The sequence below is a fragment of the Protopterus annectens genome, chromosome 15.part0 (assembly GCF_019279795.1).
Source record: "Protopterus annectens isolate FY-2018-M chromosome 15.part0, PAN1.0, whole genome shotgun sequence".
Taxonomy (NCBI): domain Eukaryota; kingdom Metazoa; phylum Chordata; order Ceratodontiformes; family Protopteridae; genus Protopterus; species Protopterus annectens.
In genome coordinates, this window is record NC_056749.1 from 261,253,337 (window position 1) to 261,267,760 (window position 14,424).

Sequence of the window (14,424 nt, forward strand, 5' to 3'; positions counted from 1 at the left end):
ATGGACAGAAGTAAAAGTACAAGAAGTTCAAAGTATAGGATATGAAATGGGATGAATCAGACAGACAGAGAGATTGAAACAAAGTTAAGATAAGTCTCTAACTGGAAATCACCAGGCCCAAATGCATTACTTAACATCTGGTTAAAAGAATTTACATCTTTGCACAAAGATTTAGACATGCGTACCCTGACAGACACCAACCTGACTAACAGGAAAAACAATGATCCTATTTAAGAGTGAACCTGCAAGGTACCCTAAAAAAACTACAGACCCATAACTTGCCTTCCAACTATGTATAAACTATACACCAGTACTGATGCCAACAGAGTTTACATTCATTTAAAAGAAAAATCAATTATGGCAACAGAACATAAGGGCAATTAAAGAAAATCATATGGAACAAAGGATCATCTGCTGCTAAATAAAGTCATAATGGAGAACTGTAAAAAGGGGAAGAAATACAAGTATGGCATGATTTGACTACAAAAAAATCACTGACAGTATCCCACATTCATGGATAAGAGAGTGCTTAAAATGTATAAGACACATCCTACAGTGATTAGCTACATCACAGGGACCACAAAACAGTGGCAGACCACTTTGTAATAAAGACATGATAAAGGACAAATTATTATCCCAGGGATAAAAATCCAAAGGGGGATAATTCCAGGGTGACTCCCAGTCACCTCTGCTATTCTGTCTTGCCCTTAACTCATTAAGCTATCTACTTAACAGATTAAGATTAGGCCATGGCTACAATTTGGCTCCTAGAAAACAACATAATGCAAAGACTTATCTTCTCTTTGCCGATGATTTAAAACTGTACAGCTCTTCGAGGAACTATAAACACAACTGTGAGTAATCAAAACGTTTTCATACGATGTGGAAAGTCATTTGGACTTGACAATTGTGCAAAAGCAACCTTTAAAGCAGGAAAACTACAGCACAAAGAAAACATCAGTTTGGAACAAGAATGGGATATAAAAGAATTGGAGCAAGAGGGAGTGTATAAATTTTTGGGAACTGATAAAAGGATCAAGAATAAAACATGAACAAATGTGAATAACACTTAGTAAGGAATATTTTAGAAGACTTAAATTAATCCTGAGAATAGCGTTGACATCTAGGAACAAAATTCAAGCTATAAACCAATTTGCTCTTCCTGTCCTAAGTTACAGTTTTGGAATAACTGACTGGCCACAAAATGTGTTGGATAAATCAGACAGGAAAACAAGGATGCTTCATGCTCAACAAATGACATAAAAAAATAATTGCCATACCAAGATTATATATTCCCTGTTCCAAAACGAGGTATACGCCTCCTTGAAATTGATTACATGCACAGATCTGCAAATGTGGGACTGTACCCATCTGCTGACCTCAAGACCCAAATGTAGTTTTGAAATGTGAGAAGAATAAATCTAAGATGACTTCCCTTCTCAGTCTAGCAAAAGCATATCGGCGTCAAGCAGGAATGGAAATCAAACCAGAAGATACAAATCAGGCAGCAATTGAATGTGCCAAAAACAAAAGAAAGAATATAAGGTGAAGGATCAAACGAGAAGGAAAGAAATGTGGAAAATGCATAAATACAGTTGCAAGTATAGAAACCTCCTGGAAGAACCTCATGTTTAACAGGATTGAACACAGGAATGATTAAGGAGGTCAATTCAAACCAAAAAATGAAAGGCTAATATTGGCGGCCCAAGACAGTGGGCTATGTACATGTTGGCTTACAAAGTCCATTGAACATGTGGGAGAAAGATAAATGTAGGTTTTGTATAACAGAACTGGAAACAGTCACACACCTCGTTGCTGGCTTTGACATACTAATGGCAAAAGGATTGCATACTGAAAGGCATAACAATGTGGCAAGACTGTTGCACTGGGAATTATGGAAACATTATAATACTGAAATAGCTGAAAAACACTGGAAACATGAGCCTGAAAGCATCATAGCAAATGATGAAGTCTACATCACATGGAATTACTCGTTACCAATAGCTCAAAAGATAGATGGCAAGAAAACCAGATAAAGTCGTCCATGAAAAGAAGGCAAAAGTAGCACTGATCACTGAAATCGCTACACCCAGTGACCACAATGTCTTGCATATAGAGAGACAGTCATAAAATATCACGATTTGCAAGCAGAAATGAGAGCAATGTGGAAGAAAGCTACCCAGACAGTTCTAACAGTCGTAGGTGCAACTGGTCTTATAAAAAAGAATCTACAATCCTATTTAAATATGTTACCAATAGATCTAACTCCATGCAAACTGCAGGAGTCATTACGTGGCACATTGCAGGTGCTGCGAAAAGCACTTCTGGCTGATATCGAATACTGCAACAATACTAATTTCATGATTTTATCATACTTTGACTTAGGAATGGGTCCATTCCTGCCACGGTATTAGAAACCCTAAAGATTTGGAGAAATTGAAAATAAGAGGACTCTATATGGGCAGCTACTTCAAGAGTTTTTGCAAGGAATTTTGCAGTCAGGACAGTTACAGACGTTGTGCTAAGCCCTAATCAGAACACACAAAATGTGTGAAAATTTTTATGCAGTATTTGCTTCCCACACATCAAACTGTTGACTTTTTTTTTTTTATTTTAACTACAGTAGAGAAATTTCTACAATAGGGTACTTATCAGACTGGAAGGTTTGCTTGAAAAACAAGCAAACTGATTAACTGCAAGTGTGGTGAGCACGTGTGAAGTGTATCAGACTGCATGACTAGAAAAAGCTGAAGTTGGCGCTGGACACTTCTTATAACTGGATGTCCAGATTATCTCAAAGTCCATCAGCTATGAATGATACAAGGACTCTGGAAATTGGGCCAGACGTGGGCTTCTGCATGACAAGACCACCCAAGAATCAGTACCACATCACTGACTGAAAATAATCACACGTTCCCAGTGACTTGTTTCTTCCCTACCACACCTCCGACATTTTGATCTCCTTCTGAGGGACAATTCTTTAAGTTTATCTAAGGTATAAAAATATCTATACAAATACTTCCGCAAAAATCCTAAACCTTCTGGACCTTGTTACATACATGGGAGCCATACACATGTCCTCCGACTGTTACCATGTAAAGTACTTTTCCAGCTTCTCTTTCCAATCTTTTCTAACCTCCTCTGATTGATTCTTATAATTATGTTACAATATTTATATGTCTCACTAAATCTGTTCTTGATTTGACTAACTCTACCAGAGCAAGCCTTTCACTTAGGACTCTCTCTCATCCCTTTCTCTTTGCAGATATTCTGCTATCAATCCCTGGTAGGAAAGGAGTTTCTAACCTGCAGTCCAAACTTATTTTTGGCCACAATCCATTCTATTACCATTCCTTTTCTAGTTATTCGCTCCCAATATCGTAGTTCCTTTACCAGTTTTCTCCAGTAAATTTCGGCATCCTTTTGCCTATTTTCTGTACCCCTACTTGCATTCAACCCTATTGGCAAAATCTTTTTTCTCCATTCAAACGCAGGCTTAGTTCTAAGAATAACTTCTGCAACTTTATGAATATAATCACAAATAATATGGTCCAAAAAACTTCTGGATAACTGAGGGTGAAGCAGTGAGATGTGAACGTGCTGTAGGTCTCCAAAAATCTCCAGAAATCTCCAAATGATTAATTAGATATAATTTTATTCCAAACAGACAAGCGCTTTCGCTAATGATATCAGAGACAATTGTGAGATGCCTACTACCAGAAAAACACCAACAGGCTCACTCCAACATACAACCTGCAAAGCTCTGAGCCCATCACCTTCAAATAATAACTTACAATTTGCTAAAAGGACCCATTCCAGTCAGCTGATGAGCTATTTATATTCTCTGCTGAAAATATTCACTCTTCCAAGCAGGTTAAATTGCAATCCTTCTGAGCTGTTCATCTTCGTGCCCCCCCCCCCCCAAAAGTTGTGCATATGAACCATAAATATAGATGTTCAAGTATATTCGTTGTTGCAGTCTCAACTGGTGGGATTTCCCAAACAGCCCTGAACACCACAGAATAGTTTCTCTTCAGCAGCTGGTGGATGCCCTATCTGATGTTATTATGATTGGGCATAAGGGGAGTCGGCCAGAGCCATGACCTCAGTACTTTTCTTGCCCCTATAGGTAGTTGACCCTCCAGAGTGTCCCTGGGCCAAGGATCTGGGAACCTGTAATCCAGGAAAAAGGAGAAGCAGAGAAGAGGGTTAACCTGACTGAGTAGGATAATGTCAGCCTAAACTGTAGGTCAAGGAGATAGGAGGAAGGGAAATGCTGCAACAGTGAATACACTCAAACATCTACATTTATGGCGAGTATACACAAAGTACAATTGTGTACCTACCATAAATGCAGATGTTTGAATGTATTCACTGTTGCAGTCATTACTCCTGGGTTAACCTGCTGGCAGGCTAGCTGCAGTCGGCCAGAATTCCTAAGTCTAGGTCCGGCGTTGGTTGCTGTCGCCTCTTCCCTGACGTCAGTGCGCCAGCGGTATAAAAGATGCAGCAGACGCCTGTTTCTTCAGTTTTTCTTGCCCCAGATGTCAGGTGCCCCAAATAGGTAGGCTGAAAAATATATCAATAAGAAATGCATGCACAAAAATAACATTTCCTTCATCTAAAAGCAAATACACCAAAAAGGTTGTATAGGATAGAGAAGTGCAGGTAAGTCCCAGCAAAGAGAAGGGGGATGGTGGGTGGGTAACCTGGACTGCAACAGTGAATACACTCGAACATTTACATTTATGGTAGGTACAAAACTGTACTATGTTCATCGTATTTCACTGTTGCAGTCATTACTCTTGGGTTGAATCCCAAAGCTGAGGATGGGTGGCTGGGCTAAATAAGATTAGGGGAGGCTATGAGGCCCTGCAGAACTGCAGCGGCGAAGCCTGCTCTGGACTTAGAGTAGAGAGGCAAGTGGTAGTGCTTTGTAAAGGTGTGCACTGAACTCCAAGTTGCAGCCTCTAAGATTTCTTTGGTTGGCACTCCCCTGAGGAAGGCTGCTGAAGTGGCTGCTGCTGTGCTGGAATGAGGCCTAATGCCCTTGGGCACTGATTTGTCATGTTGAGAATAGCAGAAACGGATGCAATGGCCTATCCATTTAAAAATAGTCTGTTTTGAGATGGCCTTTCCTTGTGATCCTACAGCATATGACACAAAGTTGCTCAGTCTTTCTGAAAGCTTTAGTTCTGTCCAAGCAGAAGCATAACTGCCTGTGTATGTCCAAAGAATGCAGAATTTTCTCACTCTTGTTCTGTGGATTTGGGTAAAAGGTAGGCAAGTGAATGGTTTGACTGAGGGCCACACTGGACCCCACCTTAGGCATAAATGTAGGGTTTGTCCTCAGAGAAACCCTGTCTGGATGAAAAATGATGAAAGGTTCCACAGCCATGAGTGCTTGTAACTCTGAGACTCACCTTGCAGAGGTTATGGCTAGGAGCAGAGCTGTTTTCCAGGATAAGAATTTAATATATGCCGCTGATGATGGCTCGAAGGGAGGCAGTGTGAGTTTTTCCAAAACATAATTGAGGTCCCAGGCCGGAATTGGTGCTCTCCTTGGAGGCCTAATGTTTTTGGCCCCTCTGAGGTACTGCCTTATTAAAGGATGAGAAAAGATAGGTGATTCCGTTTTGTAATGTGATTCCGTATTGTAATGTGCAGAAATGGCAGAGGCATGAATCTTAATTGATGAGAAAGAAAGGCCTTTGTTCAGCATCTCAGTTAGGTATTGTAAAATCTGAGGAATATTTGGTACAGACGTGTCAATGCCTTGTTCCAAGCACAGAATCTCTTCCATTTTTCTGCGCAAGATTTTCTGGTACTGGGCCTCCTGGCCTCCAAGATAACATCCATAACAGCTTTTGAAAGAGGAGTTTTCTGAATGGCTACATTATCCGCCATGCTGCCAGATTTAAGGTCCTGAGTTGGCTGTGCAGGATCAGATTGTTTTGTTGGGTCAGCAAGCGAGAAGTTTGAGGCAATATCCATGCTGGACCTTCAGACAAGCTCTTCAGGATTGGGTACCAGTGCTGGCGTGGCCAGTGTGGTGTTATCAGAATCATTTTTGGCTTCTCTTGTCTGACCTTTAGGAGTACTCTGGGAAGGAGAGGTAGTGGGGGAAAAGCATATACTGTTAGATTTTTCCAGCTGAATGATAGGGCGTCCACTTTCCATGCTTGCTTGTGGTAAATCCCTGTGCAAAATCTCTGCAATTGAAAGTTGTGAGGGGAAGCAAAGATCTATGTCTGGGCATCCCCATTTCCTTATTTTCATCCTGAAGACTTGTGGATCCAGTTTCCATTCGTGGGGCTCCATGAGGTTTCTGCTTAGTTTGTCTGCCAGAGTATTTGTTTTTCCTGGCAGGAATTGTGCTTGCAAGTGAACTTGAAAAGCCAATGCTGTGTCCCATAAGGTCATTGCTCGTCTGCAGAGGGGGTAGGAATGAGTACCTCCCTGCTTGTTTATGTACCACATAACCGTAGTGTTGTCTGTCTTTATCAGTAATTGTCCTGGATGAAGCAGGTCCTTGAAAGCTGTTAGGGCAATTTGAACAGCTAGCATCTCTTTTTGATTGATGTGAAGATGCATCTGGTTTGCCATATGGACCCCCCAGGCATAATCTGATGCATCCGTTGCCGGCGTCTGTCTGGCTGTGGGTAAACTGAATGGCAGACCCTTGTTGTGGTGACAGGCTTCTACCCACCATCGAAACTCCTGCTGTAGGCAGGGAATGAGTGCAATTACTGTCTCCAGGCTGTGGCAATGCTGAGTCCAAACACTTTTCAGATACCATTGTAGTTTCCTCATATGCAGTCTGGCATATGGAATTAGTAGAATGCAGGAAGCCATGAAACCCAAGGCCAGCATGGTTTTCCTTGCAGATAAGTGGCTTTTTGTTGCCAATTTCTTGAAGTAAGTAGTCAGTTGTTTTTGCTTGTCTGGCGTGAGATAAGCCATCTGGGCAGTTGTATTTAAGCTTGCACCCAGGAGTATTATCTCTTGAGAGGGCACTAGTTTTGATTTATTTTCGTTTACTGTGTACCCTAGGCCAATTAGTAATCTTTTTACAAATGCCAGATGCTGTAGAAGAGTGTCATTGTTCTCTGCTTGAATTAGGCAGTCGTCCAAGTAGGGATATATTTGAATTCCTTTTTGTCTGCAAAACGCAATTACTGGTGCCAGGCATTTTGTAAAGACCCTGGGCGCAGTAGATAAGCAAAAGGGCAGTGCAGAGAATTGGTAATGCATTGAGCCAACTATGAATCTGAGGTATCTTCTGTAGGATTGTCTGACTTGGACATGCAGGTATGCCTCTTTTAGGTCCAAAGTTACGAGCCAAGCCATTTTGCCTAGCATGGGGAGTAGCTGCTGATGAGTCAACATCTTGAATTTTGGAACTTTCAGAAACGTATTCAGTATAGACAGGTCCAGAATTGGTCTCCAGGTTTTGTCCTTCCTGGGTACGAGGAAAAGTCTGGAGTAAAATCCTTGCCCCTGCTCTTGTTGTGGTACTTGCTGAATGGCCCTCATGTCCATGAGGGCTGTAATTTGTTTTTGTGCCTCTGCCCATTGATTGTGTGGCAGGTCTGGCATGCCCTTTGACCTTGGTAGAGTGTGAAAATGGAACCTGTGGCCTTGGGACACTATGTTCAGAACCCATTTGTCTTGGGTAACCATTTGATAAAAAAAGTGCTGGTTTTCCCCCTAAGGGGGCTGTCAAAAGAAAACTGCTTGGAACTGGTAGAGCAAAGTAATTGGGACTGTTTCCTGTAAGGCTATGATTTGTCTTCGCCGCTTTTGGAGGTAGGAGCACCCCATTGTTTAGGCCTGTATGAGCCTTAGGGCTAAGATCTGCCTCTGGGACGCCTGTATCTGCCTCTTTGCAGTCTGAGACTGGAAAGGACCAATTTTTAGGCGGCCAATTCCTGCTAAACCTGGGTGGCTGTACCTGTAAGAAATCCTTGACTGTCTGCATGGATTTTGCTTTATCCTCCATTTTTTCAACACCTCTTCTGCTTTAGTACCAAACAAAGTATCATGCTGTAATGGTTCATCTAATAATTTTGCTTTAACATGATCAGGCAGATTTTGTTCCTTTAACCAATCATGCCTTCTAATAACAGAACCTGTAACAGCTTCCCTGCAAGAGGCCTCCAGTGAATCATAACCACATTGCAAAGTATGCTTTCCCACTTGTTCAGTTGCATGCAATAAATCCTGCAATTCTCCTTGTTCTCTGAACATTCAGTATTTGCCAACATTTTCTGTTTAAGGAGCGACATTAAATATTGCTAATATTTAAACATATGAAATTGACAATTTAAAGCCCTTACAGCCAGGGTGGCAGAAGTGTAAACTCCCCCCCCCCATCTGTCTAGAGCCCTAGAATCTCTATCAGAGGGGACAGGGTTTTTTGCAGTGGAAGCTTTAACCCCCCCCCCCCTTGGGACCCTGAGATATAGTTTCTGGGTCAGCAGCGGGGTTTTTATATAGGAATTTATGAGAATACGGGACCCTGTAGTATCTGTCTGGCTTAGCAGGTGCAGGGGGTAAAGAGTCAGGGGACAGTCTGGACTCTGAAAATACATCTACAATGTCTACAACAGGTGGAATAGCAAGGGGTCTGTGCAGAGGAAGAAGCAGGAAGTCTCCGAGCCTTTTCTTAGACTCAGAATAAGCTTGGCTCTCCCAGTGGAAATGCTCCCTCATAGTATGCAGTGTTTCCCCAAAAGAATAGCCCTCAGGAGGAGAGGTTGAAGGAATGGATTCTTCAGCATCAGAATCCTCATAGGGAAGCATGGAGTAATCCTGTTCAGAAGAGGAATCAGCGGAAAGAGATACCTGATCAGAAGAATCATACTCTGTCTCTTGCCTAGGCCTCTTATCAGGAGGGGGATGGGAGCCCCTGATCAAAGTAATTAGGTCTTCGGCCATTTTGAGCACATCTGTTTTTTAGGCATGGAAGTCTGAACAGGAGAATGCTGTACTTGTTTCTTTGTCTTTAGAGCTGCTTTAGTCTTTGAAGCTGAGGATGGCTTAACATATAGTTGTGTAGGGGTGAAGACACCCTCAGAAGCCGATGCCTGCTCAGCGGCTCCAGACCCATCTGAGGGATTGATTTCAGAGTGTCCAATACCTTGAGTTTCCAGAGGCCCAGTCGGCTCCACGTGGGAATCAGTAGCGGCCTGTGGCTCTGAGGTAGCGGGCGCCAGGGGCTGTGAAAGCACCTCACTGAGAACCAGCGACTGGCCTAGAAGAGGCTTTGTCGTTGGTTTTGGACCTCGGATGCCTATCCTTGTCCTTGCGTTTTTTGTAAACTCTGATTGTCGGCTGTTCCGCCGGCATTATATAATTAAATCTTCGGCCAAAGTAATGAAATGCAAAATCGAACTGATGCTTGATAGTGCGTTGGTTGAATCTAGCACAAAACCGACAGCTAGCAATGTTGTGATCAGGGCCTAGGCAAGAAATACAGTAAGAGTGAAAATTCTTATGAGGTATTTGCTTCCCACAAGAAATACAATTGTTACCTTTTTCTGACATTGGTCTGGAGCAAGAAAAAAGTTTCCCCAACAGGGTACTTAGCTTTAATGAAGACTTTGTTTCGGAAATTCAGATTTGAAAATCTCAAGAGTTGGCCGACCGGCACTTGCGAACTGCTTTTGCTTCGGGCATTGCGCGGCAAGAAAGACTGAAGAAAATGGCACTGGCTGCATCTTTTATACCTCTGGCGCACTGACGTCAGGGAAGAGGCGGCAGCAACCGACGCCGGACCTAAACTTTGGAATTCTGGCTGACTGCGGGTAGCCTGCCAGCAGGATAACCCAAGAGTAATGACTGCAACAGTGAAACACGATGAACATCTGTACTATGTTCTTAGTGTTTCATTGCTGCAGTCCTAACTTGTAAGATGACTCCCAAACTGAAAGGAAGGGAGGATGGAAGATTAAGGTGAATAAAGGATCCCGTTCTAGACTTGGAGAAGGCAGAAATATGGTAATGTTGGGGAAAAAGGTATGCAGTGAAGTCTAAGTTAGTACCTCCAAAATATTCTTTGTGGGCACCCCTTTAAGAAATGCACTAGAGGTAGCAGTAGCCCCGGTGGAATGTGTCCTCACAGTATTTGGGGGGGAGGGGGGTTCTTACCATGATGGCTGTTAACAGGAGAAGATACAATGGGAGATCTATTTGGAGATGGTTTGCTTAGAAACTGGTTTTGCCTCAGAGCTACTGGCAAAGGCCACAAACAGTTGATCTGATTTCCTAATACTCTTGGTTCTAAGTAGTAATGCACTTGCCTATGTACGTCCAAAGAATGAAGGATCTTTTCTCCCTTGTTTTGGGAGTTTAAGAAAGTAGGCAAATGTAACAACTGATTTAATAAGGTCTCTGTCACCACCTTGGGCATAAAAGAAAGTTAATCCCGGGTGAAACTGTCCAGGTGAAACATGAAGGGTTCCACACACGAGGGCCTGAAGCTCAGAAAGTCTTCTGGCCGCGGCGATAGCTAGTAAGATGGCAGACTTCCAGGTCAAACATTTTAACTCCGTGGAAGCTGTGGTTCAAAGGGTGGAAGGGTTAAGTTTATCCAACACAAAACTAAGGTCCCAAGGTTGAACTGGAGGCTTTCTGAGATGCCTAATGTGAATGACCTATCAAACTGTTTTATGAGGGGGTGTGAAAAGAGAGGAGGCTAAGAAGGCACGTAGGGTGAAATAGCTGAAGCACAGACTTTTTTGAAGAGGAAGAGAGACCTTTGTTAAAAAGGGCTGGCCAAATAAGACAGAATGAAAGGAATCTTGGCTAGAGGAGGGTTTTGTGCTTTTTATCTGCACCGGAGTGAATCTTTTCTGTTTGACAGAGTAAAATTTCCTTGTGCTACGTCTCCTGACCTCTTTTAGAAAATCCAAGACCAGCTTGTCAAGGAAAGGTTCCTTTCATGAAATCAAAGGTATCATCCATGCTGACAATTTGACCATCCGCAGGCTGTGTATAATCTTGCCCTTCTCCTGTGTTAAAAGGATCATTCTCTGTGGCACCTGCCATGGTTGCATGCTGGTTAGGCTGAGTAGTCGAGGGTAACCTTGTTGCCTGGGCTAATCTGGGGATGTAAGTATTACTTCTGGTCACTCTTCTACTTTATCTTTAGCAATACCATGGGAAGCAGTGTTACTGGAGGGAAAGCATACAGGAAAAAGTCCTGCCCGAAGCAAAAGAGAAAGCATCTGTCCTCCAGGTTGACTTAATTTTATCCCTGGAACAAAACTTTTTTTTCCAGGTGAGAATTTTCTTTGGTGTCAAAAAGGTCAATCAATGGCACACCCCATTTTTTGGCTATGCTGGGAAACACTTACCGATGCAGTTGCCATTCCTAGGAGCCTGACAGGCTTCTGCTGAGGTGATCTGCTAGTTGGCTGTGCACACCCAGCAGGTACTGTGCCATGATGTGTAACCCTAGGGAGTGTGCTGTTTCTCAAACACCTATTTTTATGTGGCAAAGTGGGGAAGAGTGGGCCCCTCCCCCCATTTATTTATTACATAACCGTGGTGTTGTCTGTCTTCACTGCTAGTACTCCAGGCTTCCATTCCTTTTGGAAAGTTATAAGGCCTGTTTGGACTACCATAAGTTCTGACAATGAATGCATCAGAAATAGTCTGGGAAGCCCATTCACTTGGTCTCCAAGTTCAGGTTTTGTTTCTGGGAGACCCGGATTGAGGGAGCATGCCTGGGTTCACCAGATGAATTTCTTCTCGAGGCAAGGGATCAGCTTTATCTTGACTGTGAATGTTGGGAACCACACATTCTTGAGGTAAAACTGAAGATTCCTCATTTGCAGTCTGGCCAGGGGAATCATGAGGATGGAAGCGGCCATGTAACCCAAGGCCCTGAGGTACTCCCTTGCTGTGAGGTAATCCCTAACCATGAAGTAAAGGGTCAGGAAGCCAACCTTGTCTGGGGGTAAGAAGACCTTCTAGAGGGCTGAATCCAGGAGAGCCCCCAGGAACTCAATCCTGGTCATGAGGTCCTCCTGAGATTTCTGTGCATTGATGGTGAACCCCATGGAGGTTAAAAGGTTTTTATAGTGAACAGCAAAACCAATCGGAGTTTTTCTAGGTTTGCTGCATCCAAAGAGGGGTAAAATTTGGATCCGGTTTGTTCTCCGGAAGGCTATCAGTGGGGCTAGGCATTTTGTGAAGACCCTGGAAGAAGACAAGCCAAAGGGCAAAGTACAGAACTGAGTGCCTGGTATGTGCTCCTAAGTGCAAGAAGCTTCCATGCAATTCCTCTATGGGAATATGAAGATTATGCATCTTTTAGGCCCAGGCTAACCATTACAGCATTGGGTGAGATCATGAGTAGAAGTTTTTGAAGGGTTATCATCCTGAATTTTGGAACTTGCAAGAAACTGGTCAACGCTTGACAGGTCTAATTACTGTCCACCATGTATCTTTTCTGGGTACCAGGAAGAGTCTGGAATAAAATCCTCTTTCTTGCAAGTGTTCTAGTACTGGTTCCACTGAGCCCTAGGTGCACAGTAACTACCTGTGTATCAATGCCTCGTATTTTTGGTTTGGTGGAATGTCTGGGAAGCCTTATGGAACCAAGGGTTACTTAAATTTAAGCTTGTAACACTTTGAAATAATGTTTAGCACCCACTGGGCTGTAAGTAATGAGTTCAGATTCTGTGGAATAATGATAGCCTCGTCCCTAGCCTGGAAAGGGGATGGGGTGGGGGGGGGCAAGGGGAGGGGGTAGGTAGCACCATGTCTAAGTCATGGTTGCTCCCTGCCAGGAGCCTGTGGGAGTGAACCCCCTGGCATAATGGGTACTGAATGTCACTGCTTGAACCATTAGTGCCGTCATTGGCTCCTTTTCCTACATGGGTTTCTTCGCCTAGCTTTGGACTGGGATAGAAAGGACCAACACTTGCCAGGTAGTTCCTGCTGAAATGAGGAGACTGGACTTGGTCTGTAGCAGTCTGGATGGACTTGGCCTTATCTTCCATTTTCTTGACTACAGCTTCAGCCTTGGGACCAAAGTCTTTACCCAAAGGGGCATCCAAGAGGCTGGAATAGACATGGTCTGGGAGGGACTATTCTCCCAGCCAGCCATGTCTTCTTATGATGGTAGCTGCAGCCCTACTGGTAGCTTCCACAGCATCATAGCCACAGTACAGAGTGTGCTTGACTACCCAAGAGCAGGAATTACAAAGGCCTAAACTCCCTAGCGAGACCTCTGTTCTCCATGCCCAGCAATTTCTGCTTCATCCATTCCAAAACAGTTTCCTGGTACTTAACCACATGAAACTGGCAGTTCAAGGCCTGCATGGCAAGGGCAGCAGGTGCGTTAACTTTTTTGCCAAATATGTCTAAGGCCTTACCATCCTTGTCAGTAGGCAAGGGTTTTTTGGACGAGCTAGCTTTAGCTCCATTAGGGCCTGGGGTCACAACCTTGGGGTCTCCCGCGGGGTTCTTAAAGAGATGTTTGTGCGAATCCAGAAGCCTATAAAACCTGTCAGGAGTCCTGGAATGCATTATCTACCAACTCAAAAAAAGAGGCATGGCGAGGGGTTTGTGTTCAGGGAAGTTGACTCTCCAATTCTTTTCTTTGACTGAACAGTCTTGTGCTTCCCCCATGAAGTGTTCCCTCAAAGTGTGCAGTTTCCCCAAAGGAAATAGCCTCTGGAGGGGAGGCAGATGCAAGTATATCCTCAGAGTCTGAATCCCCAAAGGAGGCAATAGAAACACCCTCTCAACGGCAAAACCCTCCTGGTTGAAGTCATGATCTCAGTCAAAGGAATCAAAGAAATCTTCTGGAAAGGTGTTTCTTTCTTTATCTGGACAGATCCCGGGGGAAGAGGCAATCTAGATCTAAATGGAGAGATTAGATTGTCAACCAACCTCACAAAATCCTGTTGGTATGTTTGGGAATGGAAACTAGAAGGCACAGGCTGAGTGGGAGCAGCTTTTTTGTGAGCGGCCTTTTGGTCTCTGGCTGACCTCCGGACTAGAGCATACAACCAACTCCCATGGGAGAAAGGCTGTTGCAATATCTTGGTGACACGAACTATCATTAACTTAGCATAGCTGTTGGAAGTTAGAGCCTGCATAGTGGTCCCAGACCCAAACAAACTGAGTCTTACGGCTTGAAAGGATGTTGCAGGACCAGAAGGTATACAGGACTGTGAATGGGTCTCGATTAGAGGCCTGCACCACCACTTGTCTTAGAAGGGGGCTGTGAAAGTGCCTCACCTTCTTCACCAGTAACAAGCTGAGGAGGACTGGCCGATGGCAAGTGAGCATTGTCAGAGGCCGTAAACCTGGAGCATTTTTCATCTCTTTTTCGCCTAGGGATGTCTAAGTCGATTCGACCGGTGAATGCCACAGGATGTGAGTGGCTCAACGACTCACTAAGAC

The 14,424-nt window shown here is 43.7% G+C and overlaps 1 protein-coding gene across 1 annotated transcript in view; it reads right to left on the reverse strand.

The window, feature by feature from the left end:
• Positions 1 to 14,424, reverse strand: part of OGT (O-linked N-acetylglucosamine (GlcNAc) transferase) — a 2,411,396-nt gene that overhangs the window by 8,219 nt on the left and 2,388,753 nt on the right. The window lies entirely within an intron of this gene.